The sequence below is a fragment of the Ranitomeya variabilis genome, chromosome 1, assembly GCF_051348905.1.
Source record: "Ranitomeya variabilis isolate aRanVar5 chromosome 1, aRanVar5.hap1, whole genome shotgun sequence".
NCBI lineage: Eukaryota > Metazoa > Chordata > Amphibia > Anura > Dendrobatidae > Ranitomeya > Ranitomeya variabilis.
In genome coordinates this window covers 199160784-199177136 of record NC_135232.1, presented here as the reverse complement: position 1 = coordinate 199177136, position 16353 = coordinate 199160784, and positions in this window count along the sequence as shown.

Here is a 16353-nt window from a genome sequence, read left to right as displayed (position 1 = left end):
GGCAAAACAATAAACACACAATATACATACCCTCTCTGATGTCCTATCACGTCCCACGAGGTAATCCATCTGGAGGGGTTAACTAATATTACAGGCACGAGCTGCGATAATCCACTCGCTCGTGCCTGTAATCCCTGGGTGCTGAAAGGAAAGCAGTGATCTATACTTACATTCAGTCGCGGTGATGCGCCCCTGCTGGATGTTCTCATGAACTGCAGCCTGGGAACTTTTTCCCACGCTCCAGGTCATATGAGGACATCCACCAGGGGGCGCATCACCGCGACTGAAGGTAACTATAGGTCATTGACCTACATTTCCTTCAGTCGCGGTGATGCGCCCCCTGGTGGATGTCCTCATATGACCTGGAGCGTGGGAAAAAGTTCCCAGGCTGCAGTTCATGAGAACATCCAGCAGGGGCGCATCACCGCGACTGAATGTAAGTATAGATCACTGCTTTCCTTTCAGCACCCGGGGATTACAGGTACGAGCGAGTGGTTTATCGCAGCTCGTGCCTGTAATATTAGTTAACCCCTCCAGATGGATTACCTCGTGGGACGTGATAGGACATCAGAGAGGGTATGTATATTGTGTGTTTATTGTTTTGCCAAGCGAGGGTCTGAAAATGGATTGAGAGAGCAATAAATTATTAAAACAACCGCTGTGTTTATTTCATTAAAATACTTTTAAATCATGTGTGTGTGTGTTTTTTAACCCTTTCAAACAATTGGATTAATAATGGATAGGTGTCATAATTGACGCCTCTCCATTATTAATCTGGCTTAATGTCACCTTACAATAGCAAGGTGCCATTAACCCTTCATTACCCCATAGCCCACCACTACAGGGAGTGGGAAGAGAGTGGCCAAGTGCCAGAATAGGCGCATCTTCCAGATGTGCCTTTTCTGGGGTGGCTGGGGGCAGATGTTTTTAGCCACGGGGGGGCCAATAACCATGGACCCTCTCCTGGCTATTAATATCTGCCCTCAGTCACTGGCTTTACCATTCTGGCGGAGAAAATTGCGCGGGAGCCCACGCCAATTTTTTCCGCCATTTAACCCTTTATTTTAGCAGCTACAGCGGCCAAATTTTGCACATACACACTACTAACATTAGTAGAGTGGAATATGCAAAAAAAGGGGGATATGAGATGGTTTACTGTATGTAAACCATGTCTCATATCCTGTCGGGTTTGTGAAGGAGAAATGCAAAGCCGGCAATTGAATTGCCGGCTTTTCTATAGAACACCGCTGCGTATTTCTCGCAATGCACACGCATGGTCCGTGTGTAATCCGATTTTTTCTCACACCCATAGACTTGCATTGGCGAGTCTCGGCCGAGATACGCTGACAATCGCAGCCTGCTGCGAGTTCCCTCGGATCCGAAATACGGTGGAGAAAATATCGGATGATGGGAGCTGAACCATAGATTAACATTGGGCCGAGTGCTATGCGATTTTTTATCGCATAGCACTCGTCCGTATTACGGTCTAGTGTGACCCCGGCCTTACTATGAGACTGACCTCCTCCACGGCTCATCTGATCAGTTGAGGTCATAAATTAGTATATGTGTGTTTGTATATGTACATACAGTGTGTGTGGCTGTGTGTAACGTACAGTGCCTACAAGTAGTATTCAACCCCCTGCAGATTTAGCAGGTTTACACATTTGGAATTAACTTGGCATTGTGACATTTGGACTGTAGATCAGCCTGGAAGTGTGAAATGCACTGCAGCAAAAAAGAATGTTATTTCTTTGTTTATTTTTTTTAAAAATTGGGAAAAGTCTTTTCAGAGGGTCATTTATTATTCAACCCCTCAACCCACCAGAATTCTGTTTGGTTCCCCTAAAGTATTAAGAAGTAGTTCAGGCACAAAGAACAATGAGCTTCACATGTTTGGATTAATTATCTCTTTTTCCAGCCTTTTCTGACTATTTAAGACCCTCCCCAAACTTGTGAACAGCACTCATACATGGTCAACATGGGGAAGACAAAGGAGCATTCCAAGGCCATCAGAGACAAGATCGTGGAGGGTCACAAGGCTGGCAAGGGGTACAAAACCCTTTCCAAGGAGTTGAGCCTACCTGTCTCCACTGTTGGGAGCATCATCCGGAAGTGGAAGGCTTATGGAACTACTGTTAGCCTTCCACGGCCTGGACAGCCTTTGAAAGTTTCCTCCCGTGCCGAGGCCAGGCTTGTCCGAAGAGTCAAGGCTAACCCAAGGACAACAAGGAAGGAGCTCCGGGAAGATCTCATGGCAGTGGGGATATTGGTTTCAGTCAATACCATAAGTAACGTACTCCACCGCAATGGTCTCTGTTCCAGACGAGCCCGTAAGGTACCTTTACTTTCAAAGCGTCATGTCAAGGCTCGTCTACAGTTTGCTCATGATCACTTGGAGGACTCTGAGACTGACTGGTTCAAGGTTCTCTGGTCTGATGAGACCAAGATCGAGATCTTTGGTGCCAACCACACACGTGACGTTTGGAGACTGGATGGCACTGCATACGACCCCAATAATACCATCCCTACAATCAAGCATGGTGGTGGCAGCATCATGCTGTGGGGCTGTTTCTCAGCCAAAGGGCCTGGCCATCTGGTCCGCATCCATGGGAAGATGGATAGCACGGCCTACCTGGAGATTTTGGCCAAGAACCTCCACTCCTCCATCAAGGATCTTAAGATGGGTCGTCATTTCATCTTCCAACAAGACAACGACCCAAAGCACACAGCCAAGAAAACCAAGGCCTGGTTCAAGAGGCAAAAAATCAAGGTGTTGCAGTGGTCTAGTCAGTCTCCTGACCTTAACCCAATTGAAAACTTGTGGAAGGAGCTCAAGATTAAAGTCCACATGAGACACCCAAAGAACCTAGATAACTTGGAGAAGATCTGCATGGAGGAGTGGGCCAAGATAACTCCAGAGACCTGTGCCGGCCTGATCAGGTCTTAGGGTACTGTCACACTCTGCAACTTTCCAACGATCACGACCAGCGATACGACCTGGCCGTGATCGTTGGAAAGTCATTGTGTGGTCGCTGGAGAGCTGTCACACAGACCGCTCTCCAGCGACCAACGATGCCGAGGTCCCGGGTAACCAGGGAAAACATCGGGTTACTAAGCGCAGGGCCGCGCTTAGTAACCCGATGTTTACCGTGGTTACCAGCGTAAAAGTAAAAAAAAACAAACCGTACATACTCACATTCCGGTGTCCTTCAGGTCCCTTGCCGTCTGCTTCCCGCTCTGACTGAGTGAAAGCAGATCACAGCGGTGACGTCACCGCTGTGATCTGCTCTTACTTTCCGGCCGGCAGTCAGTCAGAGCGGGAAGCAGACGGCAAGGGACCTGAAGGACACCGGAATGTGAGTATGTACGTTTTTTTTTTTTTTACTTTTACGCTGGTAACCACGGTAAACATCGGGTTACTAAGCGCGGCCCTGCGCTTAGTAACCCGATGTTTACCCTGGTTACAAGCGAACGCATCGCTGGATCGCTGTCACACACAACGATCCAGCGATGACAGCAGGAGATCCAGTGACGAAATAAAGTTTCAAACGATCTGCTACGACGTACGATTCTCAGCGGGGTCCATGATCGCAGTAGCGTGTCAGACACTGCGATATCGTATGGATATTGCTGGAACGTCACGGATCGTACCGTCGTAGCGATCAAAGTGCCACTGTGTGACAGTACCCTTATAAAAGACGATTATTAGCTGTAATTGCAAACAAAGGTTATTCCACAAAATATTAAACCTAGGGGTTGAATACTAATTGACCCACACTTTTATGTTTAAAATTTATAAAAATTTAACTGAGCAACAAAACTTTTTGGTTTGTAAGATTTATGCATCTGTTAATAAATCCTGCTCTTGTTTGAAGTTTGAAGGCTCTAACTTATTTGCATCTTATTAAACCTGCTAAATCTGCAGGGGGTTGAATACTACTTTTAGGCACTGTATATGTAAATGTGTGTATGTATGTATGTATGTATGTATGTATGTGTGTGTACATCTGTATATGTATGTGTATCTATGTGTATGTATGTATGTACAGTATATGTATTTGTGTATCTGTGTATGTGTGTGTGAGCTTCTGTGTATGCATGTGCATCTATCTGTATGTATGTACAGTATATGTATCTGTGTGATGTATATGTGTATCTATGTATGTGTGTGTACATCTGTGTATGTGTATCTATGTGTATATATGTACAGTATATGTATATCTGTGTGAGTATATATGTGTGCATATCTATGTGTGTATCTATGTACAGTATATGTGTGTGTATGTATGTGTCTGTACATCTGTGTATGTATGTGTGTGTATATACAGTATATGTGCATGTATATGTGTATGGTATGTGTATGCTATGTGTATATAAATGTGTGTGTATGTGTATGTGTGTATGTACAGTATATGTATGTTCGGTATATATGTGTATGTATGTACAGTATATGTATGTGTATCTGTGTGTATGTACGTATATATATGTGTATGTACGTACAGTATATACATGTGTATGCATGTAAGTAGAGTATATGTATGTACGGTCTATGAACGGTATATGGGCGTGTATCTGTGTGTGTATGTTCTGTATACAGTGTATCTGTGTGAATGTACGGTATAGGTATGTATGGTATATGTGTGTACGGTGTATGTGTGTATGTATGTGTGTATGTATGTACGGTATATGTACAATGCGTGTGTGATCCATCGGATTGTGGATAACTTGCTGATCACTGGGGATTCGACCACTGGGCCCCCCAGAAATTCTGATAACAGTGGTCTGCAGTCTCGTCCTAGATAGACCAGATGCTTGTCCTCTGCCCTATTCGTTATCTATAGAGCTGCTGAGCGATGTGCTTGGCTATTTCCATCAGTTCCATAGACAATGAATAAAGCAGATACCAGATGATACAGATTCCAGACATATAATCTTTTACCATATACCTAAGTTACACAAAGACCCTATGGATCCTCCAGGGAGGCCTATCATCTCGGGCATTGGCAGCCTTACAGCGAATTTATCAAAATACGTGGACACCCACTTACAAAGATGTATGCCCCTTATTCCGGCATATTTGAAGGATACGGGTCATACTCTGGAGATTTTGGAAACGCTAAAGTGGAACCCTAAATACTTTTTAGTAACCTTGGATATCAAATCTTTGTATACTGTCATCAATCAGGAGATGGGTTGCCAGGCGTCCGGGTATTTCCTCCATAAACTAGGCACATACTCCGCAATCCAAATTGAATACATACAGGAGTGTATCATGTTTATTGCCAAACACAATTATTTTATGTATGAGGGTCGTTTTTTTCTACAACAATGGGGCACGGCAATGGGGACGCGTTTTGCTCCCTCGTTTGCTAACCTATATGTAGCCAAGTGGGAGGAGTCAGCCATCTACGACAAGGGCCAGCCACGCACGGGGGTGGTATTGTGGTGCCGATTCATAGATAACGTCATACTTATTTGGGAGGGGTCCAAGGTGGACCTGGACTCATTCATTTGTGGCCTGAATACCAATAACTTTGGCCTGGAGTTTACACCCACTGTAAGTGACAGCACCATTAATTTCCTGGATTTGACTATCTTCATCGAAGAAGGCCACCTTCGCACAAAATGCTACCGGAAGGAGGTGGACTCGAACAGTTTTATTCATACTAGCAGCTGCCACCTCCCGGTTTGTGTACAGAAAAGCCCAGACGTTGAACAATCTGCTAGCTCCCACAGCTAAATTGGCCCATAACGAACATGGCCTGTTGGAGAGTCAGAAATCTAAATCTAACAGGGGTTTCACGCCATGTGAGGGGTGCTATTGCTGTATACACACAGGCACTAAGAGTAGTTGTCAAACTACATTCAGAGACTCCGGTAGTACGGAGACATTTAATATTCGGGATAAAATCACATGTTACTCAACGGGAATCATTTATTTGATTCGATGTCCTTGCGGTAAACTGTATGTGGGCAGAACCAAGAGAAAACTAACGGTACGAATCAAGGAGCACCTAAGGAATATTCAGAAGGGGTTCCTGGGCCACCCCCTATCCCGCCACTTTAAAGAGGCGCACAATAGGAATATAAAGGATGTACAATTTTGCGGTATACAAAAAGTACGCCAAAATTTGAGGGGTGGAAATTTCCTGAAACAAATGTCCAAGGTGGAGTCGGAATGGATATTCAGGCTAGACTGCCTTACCCCTAGGGGCCTAAATCAGGATTTTGAATTATATGCATTCTAATGGCATAGGTAGAACACTATAGGTTTATATGGTATAAGATATTGCAGATTTTTAAACATAATGATTGGGGGCACCCCCTTTCAGGTGGGATAAGTGTTATGATCTGGTGGCCTAAGAGCAGCATGGGACATACTCTGGAGAAGGTGGTACCTGTACTGACCGCAGACTCTGAACCTAACACCGCAACTAGAAGTAGCCGTGGAATGTACCTAGCGCTCCCTAGACATCTCGACACAGCCGGAGGACTAATTACCCCTAGAGATAGAAAAGGGAAAACTATCTTGCCTCAGAGAAAATCCCCAAAGAACAGGCAGCCCCCCACAAATATTGACTGTGAGAGGAGAGGGAAAAAACATACACAGACTGAAATGAGAATTTAGCAAAGGAGGCCACTTCTAGCTAAACAGAAAGGACAGGACAGAGTACTATGCGGTCAGTATTAAAACACTAGAAAATATCCACCACAGAAAATTCAAAAACTCCACAGCTAACTAAAGACATGGAGGGTATATCTGCATCTCCAGAGATACCAGCTTGGCTAAACAAATCCTTATACAGACCAAGCTGGACAAGACAAAACATGGAAAATAACTGAACAATAAGACCACAGCATGTGGACAGCAAAATCAAGGCCAGAACTTATCTTTGTTGAAAAGAACTGCAAAGCAGAAGAGACCAGGCAGGGATGTGAATCCTCCAGGAACAATGGACAACTGGCACTGACTAAAGGGTGAAGCAAGACTAAATAGCCCTGTCCAAATTGCAAAAAGTGAAAACACCTGATAAATGCTGTGATTCAGAGACAACAGCGCTACCACTTACAACCACCGGAGGGAGCCCAAGAGCAGAATTCACAACAGTACCCCCCACCTTGAGGAGGGGTCACCGAACCCTCACCAGAGCCCCCAGGCCGATCCGGACGAGCCAAATGAAAGGCACGAACCAAATCATCAGCATGAACATCGGAGGCAACAACCCAAGAATTATCCTCCTGGCCATAACCCTTCCATTTGACAAGATACTGAAGCCTCCGCCTCGAAAAACGAGAATCCAAAATCTTCTCAACCACATACTCCAACTCCCCATCAATCAACACCGGGGCAGGAGGATCAACAGAGGGAACAACGGGCACCACATATTTCCGCAACAAAGATCTATGAAAAACATTATGGATGGAAAAAGAGGCTGGAAGGGCCAAACGAAAAGACACTGGATTGATAATCTCAGAAATGATATAAGGGCCAATAAACTGAGGCTTAAACTTAGGGGAAGAAACCTTCATAGGGACATGATGGGAAGACAACCAGACCAAATCCTCAACCCGAAGCCGGGAACCAACACAGCGACGACGGTTAGCAAAACGCTGAGCCCCTTCCTGAGACAGCACCAAATTGTCAACAACATGAGCCCAAATTTGCTGCAACCTGTCAACCACAGAGTCCACCCCAGGACAATCAGAAGGCTCAACCTGCCCTGAAGAAAAACAAGGATGAAAACCAGAGTTACAAAAGAAGGGTGAAACCAAGGTAGCAGAACTAGCCCGATTATTAAGGGCAAACTCGGCCAATGGCAAGAAAGCCACCCAATCATCCTGATCAGCAGACACAAAGCATCTCAAATAAGTTTCCAAAGTCTGATTACTTAGTTCGCTCGGTTTGGCCATTTGTCTGAAGATGAAATGCGGAAGAAAAAGACAAATCAATGCCCAGCCTAGCACAAAAGGCCCGCCAAAACCTAGAAACAAACTGGGAACCTCTATCGGACACAATGTTCTCCGGAATGCCATGCAAACGAACCACATGCTGAAAAAACAACGGAACCAAATCAGAAGAGGAAGGCAACTTAGGCAAAGGTACCAAATGAACCATCTTAGAAAACCGCTCACAAACCACCCAGATAACTGACATCCTCTGGGAAACCGGAAGATCCAAAATAAAATTCATAGAAATATGCGTCCAAGGCCTCTCAGGGACAGGCAAAGGCAAAAGCAACCCACTAGCGCGGGAACAGCAAGGCTTGGCCCGCGCACAAGTCCCACAGGACTGCACAAAAGAACGCACATCCCGTGACAAAGAAGGCCACCAAAAGGACCTACCAACCAAATCTCTGGTACCAAAAATCCCAGGATGACCGGCCAACACAGAACAATGAACCTCCGAAATCACTTTACTAGTCCATCTGTCAGGAACAAACAATTTCCCCACTGGACAGCGGTCAGGTTTATCAGCCTGAAATTTCTGAAGAACCCGTCGTAAATCAGGGGAGATGGCAGAAAGAATCACCCCTTCCTTCAGAATACCGACCGGCTCAAGGACCCCAAGAGAATCAGGCAAAAATCTCCTAGAGAGGGCATCAGCCTTAACATTCTTGGGTGCTTGGCCCCCTCAAGCCAATGTCGCCACTCCTCAAATGCCCACTTCATAGCCAACAACTCACGATTGCCGACATCATAATTGCGTTCCGCAGGCGAAAACTTTCGAGAAAAGAAGGCACACGGTTTCATCAAGGAACCATCAGAATTCCTCTGAGACAAAATGGCCCCTGCCCCAATCTCAGAAGCGTCAACCTCAACCTGAAAAGGAAGAGAAACATCCGGCTGACGCAACACAGGGGCAGAAGTAAATCGGCGTTTAAGCTCCTGAAAGGCAGAAACAGCCGCAGAGGACCAATTCGTAACATCAGCGCCTTTCTTCGTCAAATCGGTCAGGGGTTTAACCACACTGGAGAAGTTGGCAATGAAACGGCGATAAAAATTAGCAAAGCCCAAAAATTTCTGAAGGCTCTTCACGGATGTGGGCTGGATCCAATCATGAATGGCCTGAACCTTAACCGGATCCATTTCTATAGATGAGGGAGAAAAAATGAAGCCCAAAAAAGAAATCTTCTGTACTCCAAAGAGGCACTTAGACCCCTTTACAAACAAGGCATTATCACAAAGGATCTGAAATACCATCCTGACTTGTTTCACATGAGACTCCCAATCATCTGAAAAAGTCAAAATGTCATCCAAATATACAATCATGAATTTATCAAGATAATTCCGAAATATATCATGCACGAAGGACTGAAACACAGATGGAGCATTAGAGAGTCCGAATGGCATCACAAGGTATTCAAAATGGCCTTCGGGCGTATTAAACGCAGTTTTCCATTCGTCCCCCTGCTTAATACGAACCAGATTATATGCCCCTCGAAGGTCAATCTTAGTAAACCAACTAGCCCCCTTAATCCTAGCAAACAGATCAGAAAGCAAAGGCAAAGGGTATTGGAATTTGACCGTGATCTTATTCAAGAGGCGCTAATCAATACAGGGTCTCAAGGAGCCATCTTTTTTGGCAACAAAGAAAAAACCTGCTCCCAATGGTGAAGAAGATGGCCGAATATGCCCCTTCTCCAAGGACTCCTTCACATAGCTCCGCATGGCGGTATGTTCTGGCACAGACAGGTTGAAAAGTCGGCCTTTAGGGAACTTACAGCCTGGAATCAAGTCAATAGCTGTTGCGAACTGTGTTTCTGGGCTCCCTCTGGTGGTCACTAACGGTATTGTGTTAGGTATGTCTTGTTGCAGGCCTGAGCTCCAGCTGTGTCGTTAAGCAGCGGGTGTTTCCTATTTGAGTCTCCTCTGGACTCAGTCTCTTGCCTGGCATCGTTGTATCCAGACCTATTTGGTCTCCTCCGGATTCCTTTCAGTCTGCCTCATGCAAGAAAAGCTAAGTCTGTTTTGTACAATTTGGATCATTTGCATTATTCAGTGTTTTTGTCCAGCTTGCTTTACATTTGATTTTTGACTCGCTGGAAGCTCTAGGGGGCTGATATTCTCCCTCCACACCGTCAGTCGATGTGGGGGTTCTTGAATGTTCAGCGTGGATGTTTTGTAGGGTTTTCTGCTAACCGCATAGTCCACTATCTATTTTCTGCTATCTAGACTATTGGGCCTCACTTTGCTGAATCTAGTTCATCTCTACGTTTGTGTTTTCCTCTTGCCTCACCATTATTATTTGTTGGGGGCTTTCTATATCTTTGGGGTTCAATTTCTCTGGAGGCAAGCGAGGTCTTATTTTTTCCCTCTAGGGGTAGTCAGTTCTCCGGCTGGCTCGAGACGTCTAGAACCAACGTAGGCACGTTCACTGGCTACTTTTAGTTGTTTGTGTCAGGATCAGGTATGCGGTTAGCCCAGTTTCCACCTCCCTAGAGCAGTATTTATATTTTTGCCATCTTGCCGGAATATCAGAGATCCTCTGCCATTGGGATCATAACAGAATGCCAGGCCTAAAGAAAATGTTTAATGCATCGCAGAAGCGGGATTAAAAAGAAGTTCTGAGTTGTTTTTTTTTGTTGTTTTTTTTTTTGCTGCAGTTTGCCTAGCTTCTTCCATCCCCTTTTTCTCTGAGTGGCTGAAACTCTGCTGCAGATATGAATGTCCAGACTTTGACTTCTAGTGTGGATCAGCTTGCTGCTAGGGTGCAAAGCATTCAGGATTTTGTTATCCATAGCCCTATGTCTGAACCAAAAATACCTATTCCTGAGCCGTTTTTTGGAGATAGATCTAAATTCCTGAATTTTAGGAATAATTGTAAATTGTTTCTGTCTCTGAAACCTCGTTCCTCTGGTGATTCTGCTCAGCAAGTTAAGATTGTTATTTCCTTCTTGCGCGGCGACCCTCAGAATTGGGCCTTCTCTCTGGCGCCAGGAGATCCTGCATTGGTGAATGTTGATGTGTTTTTTTCTGGCACTTGGTTTGCTTTATGAGGAGCCTAATCTTGAAAATCAGGCTGAAAAAATGTTGCTGGTTATCTCTCAGGGTCAGGACGAAGCTGAGGTATATTGCCAAAAATTTCGGAAATGGTCCGTGCTTACTCAATGGAATGAGTGTGCACTGGCCGCAAATTTCAGAAATGGTCTTTCTGAAGCCATTAAAGATGTGATGGTGGGGTTTCCTATCCCTACAGGTCTAAATGATTCAATGGCTCTAGCCATTCAAATTGATCGACGTTTGCGGGAGCGCAAATCTGATAATCCTTTGGCGGTGCTGTCTGAACGGTCACCTGATTCTATGCAATGTGACAGAATTCTGACCAGAGCCGAGCGACAAAATCATAGACGTCAAAATGGGTTGTGTTTCTACTGTGGTGATTCAACACATGTTATCTCAGCATGCTCTAAACGCTTAAAGAAAAAAGTTAATCCTGTCGCCATTGGTACTTTTCAGCCTAAGTTTATTTTGTCTGTGACTTTAATTTGTTCATTATCTTCTTACTCAGTTATGGCTTTTGTGGATTCTGGTGCTGCTTTAAGTCTGATGGATTTGTCGTTTGCCAAGCGCTGCGGTTTTGTCCTGGAGCCTTTGGAATATCCTATTCCTCTTAAAGGAATTGATTCTACGCCATTGGCAGAGAATAAACCTCAGTATTGGACGCAGGTGACCATGTGCATGACTCCTGTACATCAGGAGGTGATTCGTTTTTTGGTACTGCATAAAATGCATGATGTTGTCGTTTTGGGTCTGCCATGGTTACAGGCCCATAATCCAGTTTTAGATTGGAAAGCTATGACTGTGTCTAGTTGGGGGTGTCAGGGGATTCATGGCGATTCTCCATTGGTGTCTATTGCTTCTTCTACTCCTTCTGAGATCCCTGAGTTTTTGTCAGACTTTCAGGATGTATTTAATGAGGCCAGGTCCAGTGCCCTTCCTCCTCATAGGGACTGTGATTGTGCTATAGATTTGATTCCTGGTAGTAAGTTTCCTAAGGGACGACTCTTTAATTTATCTGTGCCAGAGCATGCCGCGATGCGGAGTTATATAAAGGAGTCTTTGGAGAAGGGACATATTCGCCCATCCTCGTCCCCTCTTGGTGCAGGATTCTTTTTTGTGGGCAAGAAAGACGGGTCTCTGAGACCTTGTATTGATTATCGTCTTCTGAATAAGATCACTGTTAAATTTCAGTATCCTTTGCCATTGTTGTCTGATTTGTTTGCTCGGATTAAGGGATCCAGTTGGTTCACCAAGATAGATCTTCGTGGGGCGTATAACCTTGTGCGCATAAAGCAGGGAGATGAATGGAAAACGGCATTTAATACGCCTGAGGGTCATTTTGAGTACCTGGTGATGCCTTTCGGATTATCTAATGCTCCTTCTGTGTTTCAGTCCTTCATGCATGACATCTTCCGGAAATATCTGGATAAATTTATGATTATTTATCTGGATGATATTTTGTTTTTTTCTGATGATTGGGAGTCCCATGTGAACCAGGTCAGGATGGTGTTTCAGGTTTTGCGGGAGAATGCTCTATTTGTGAAGGGCTCAAAATGTATCTTTGGGGTACAGAAGGTTTCTTTTTTGGGTTTTATTTTTTCCCCTTCTACTGTGGAGATGGACCCAGTTAAGGTCCGTGCCATTCATGACTGGACTCAGCCCACGTCTGTTAAGAGCCTGCAGAAGTTCTTGGGCTTTGCAAATTTTTACCGTCGTTTTATCGCTAATTTCTCCAGCATGGTTAAACCTTTGACGGATATGACCAAGAAGGGTTCTGATGTTGCGAATTGGTCTCCTGCGGCCGTGGAGGCCTTTCGGGAGCTGAAGCGTCGGTTTACTTCAGCACCAGTCTTGTGCCAGCCGGATGTCTCTCTTCCCTTCCAGGTTGAAGTTGATGCTTCTGAAATTGGTGCAGGGGCTGTTTTGTCGCAAAAAAGTTCTGATGGCTCCGTGATGAAGCCATGCGCCTTCTTTTCAAGGAAATTTTCGCCTGCTGAGCGGAACTACGATGTTGGTAATTGGGAGTTGTTGGCCATGAAGTGGGCATTTGAGGAGTGGTGACATTGGCTCGAGGGAGCTAGACATCGTGTGGTGGTCTTGACTGATCATAAAAATCTGATTTACCTCGAGTCTGCCAAGCGCCTGAATCCTAGACAGGCCCGTTGGTCGTTGTTTTTCTCCCGTTTTGACTTTGTGGTCTCGTACCTGCCTGGTTCGAAGAACGTGAAGGCTGATGCACTTTCTAGGAGTTTTGTGCCTGATTCTCCGGGAGTCTCTGAGCCGGCTGGTATTCTCAGAGAGGGAGTAATTTTGTCTGCCATTTCCCCAGATTTGCGACGAGGGCTGCAAAAATTTCAGGCTGATAGGCCTGATCGTTGTCCACCAGAGAGATTGTTTGTCCCTGACGGATGGACCAACAGAGTTATTTCTGAGGTTCATTCTTCGGTGTTGGCGGGACATCCTGGGATTTTCGGTACCAGAGATTTGGTGGCCAGGTCCTTTTGGTGGCCTTCCTTGTCGCAGGATGTGCGTTCTTTTGTGCAGTCCTGTGGGATTTGTGCTCGGGCTAAGCCTTGCTGTTCTCGTGCCAGCGGGTTGCTTTTGCCCTTGCCTATCCCGAAGAGGCCTTGGACGCACATTTCCATGGATTTCATTTCGGATCTTCCGGTGTCTCGGAAGATGTCTGTCATCTGGGTGGTGTGCGATCGTTTTTCTAAAATGGTCCATTTGGTAAACCCTGCAGAGGGACAGGATTATAGGGGACCATCTACCTTTGTACCCGAGGTTTGTGTACAGAAAAGCCCAGACGTTGAACAATCTGCTAGCTCCCACAGCTAAATTGGCCCATAACGAACATGGCCTGTTGGAGAGTCAGAAATCTAAATCTAACAGGGGTTTCACGCCATGTGAGGGGTGCTATTGCTGTATACACACAGGCACTAAGAGTAGTTGTCAAACTACATTCAGAGACTCCGGTAGTACGGAGACATTTAATATTCGGGATAAAATCACATGTTACTCAACGGGAATCATTTATTTGATTCGATGTCCTTGCGGTAAACTGTATGTGGGCAGAACCAAGAGAAAACTAACGGTACGAATCAAGGAGCACCTAAGGAATATTCAGAAGGGGTTCCTGGGCCACCCCTATCCCGCCACTTTAAAGAGGCGCACAATAGGAATATAAAGGATGTACAATTTTGCGGTATACAAAAAGTACGCCAAAATTTGAGGGGTGGAAATTTCCTGAAACAAATGTCCAAGGTGGAGTCGGAATGGATATTCAGACTAGACTGCCTTACCCCTAGGGGCCTAAATCATGATTTTGAATTATATGCATTCTAATGGCATAGGTAGAACACTATAGGTTTTATATGGTATAAGATATTGCAGATTTTTAAACATAATGATTGGGGGCACCCCCTTTCAGGTGGGATAAGTGTTATGATCTGGTGGCCTAAGAGCAGCATGGGACATACTCTGGAGAAGGTGGTACCTGTACTGACCGCAGACTCTGAACCTAACACTGCAACTAGAAGTAGCCGTGGAATGTACCTAGCGCTCCCTAGACATCTCGACACAGCCGGAGGACTAATTACCCCTAGAGATAGAAAAGGGAAAACTATCTTGCCTCAGAGAAAATCCCCAAAGAACAGGCAGCCCCCCACAAATATTGACTGTGAGAGGAGAGGGAAAAAACATACACAGACTGAAATGAGAATTTAGCAAAGGAGGCCTCTTCTAGCTAAATAGAAAGGACAGGACAGAGTACTATGCGGTCAGTATTAAAACACTAGAAAATATCCACCACAGAAAATACAAAAACTCCACAGCTAACTAAAGACATGGAGGGTATATCTGCATCTCCAGAGATACCAGCTTGGCTAAACAAATCCTTATACAGACCAAGCTGGACAAGACAAAACATGGAAAATAACTGAACAATAAGACCACAGCATGTGGACAGCAAAATCAAGGCCAGAACTTATCTTTGTTGAAAAGAACTGCAAAGCAGAAGAGACCAGGCAGGGATGTGAATCCTCCAGGAACAATGGACAACTGGCACTGACTAAAGGGTGAAGCAAGACTAAATAGCCCTGTCCAAATTGCAAAAAGTGAAAACACCTGATAAATGCTGTGATTCAGAGACAACAGCGCTACCACTTACAACCACCGGAGGGAGCCCAAGAGCAGAATTCACAACAGTACCCCCCACCTTGAGGAGGGGTCACCGAACCCTCACCAGAGCCCCCAGGCCGATCCGGATGAGCCAAATGAAAGGCACGAGCCAAATCATCAGCATGAACATGAGGCAACAACCCAAGAATTATCCTCCTGGCCATAACCCTTCCATTTGACAAGATACTGAAGCCTCCGCCTCGAAAAACGAGAATCCAAAATCTTCTCAACCACATACTCCAACTCCCCATCAATCAACACCGGGGCAGGAGGATCAACAGAGGGAACAACGGGCACCACATATTTCCGCAACAAAGATCTATGAAAAACATTATGGATGGAAAAAGAGGCTGGAAGGGCCAAACGAAAAGACACTGGATTGATAATCTCAGAAATCCTATAAGGGCCAATAAACTGAGGCTTAAACTTAGGGGAAGAAACCTTCATAGGGACATGATGGGAAGACAACCAGACCAAATCCCCAACCCGAAGCCGGGAACCAACACAGCGCCGACGGTTAGCAAAACGCTGAGCCCCTTCCTGAGACAGCACCAAATTGTCAACAACATGAGCCCAAATTTGCTGCAACCTGTCAACCACAGAGTCCACCCCAGGACAATCAGAAGGCTCAACCTGCCCTGAAGAAAAACGAGGATGAAAACCAGAGTTACAAAAGAAGGGTGAAACCAAGGTAGCAGAACTAGCCCGATTATTAAGGGCAAACTCGGCCAATGGCAAGAAAGCCACCCAATCATCCTGATCAGCAGACACAAAGCATCTCAAATAAGTTTCCAAAGTCTGATTACTTAGTTCGCTCGGTTTGGCCATTTGTCTGAGGATGAAATGCGGAAGAAAAAGACAAATCAATGCCCAGCCTAGCACAAAAGGCCCGCCAAAACCTAGAAACAAACTGGGAACCTCTATCGGACACAATGTTCTCCGGAATGCCATGCAAACGAACCACATGCTGAAAAAACAACGGAACCAAATCAGAAGAGGAAGGCAACTTAGGCAAAGGTACCAAATGAACCATCTTAGAAAACCGCTCACAAACCACCCAGATAACTGACATCCTCTGGGAAACCGGAAGATCCAAAATAAAATTCATAGAAATATGCGTCCAAGGCCTCTCAGGGACAGGCAAAGGCAAAAGCAACCCACTAGCGCGGGAAC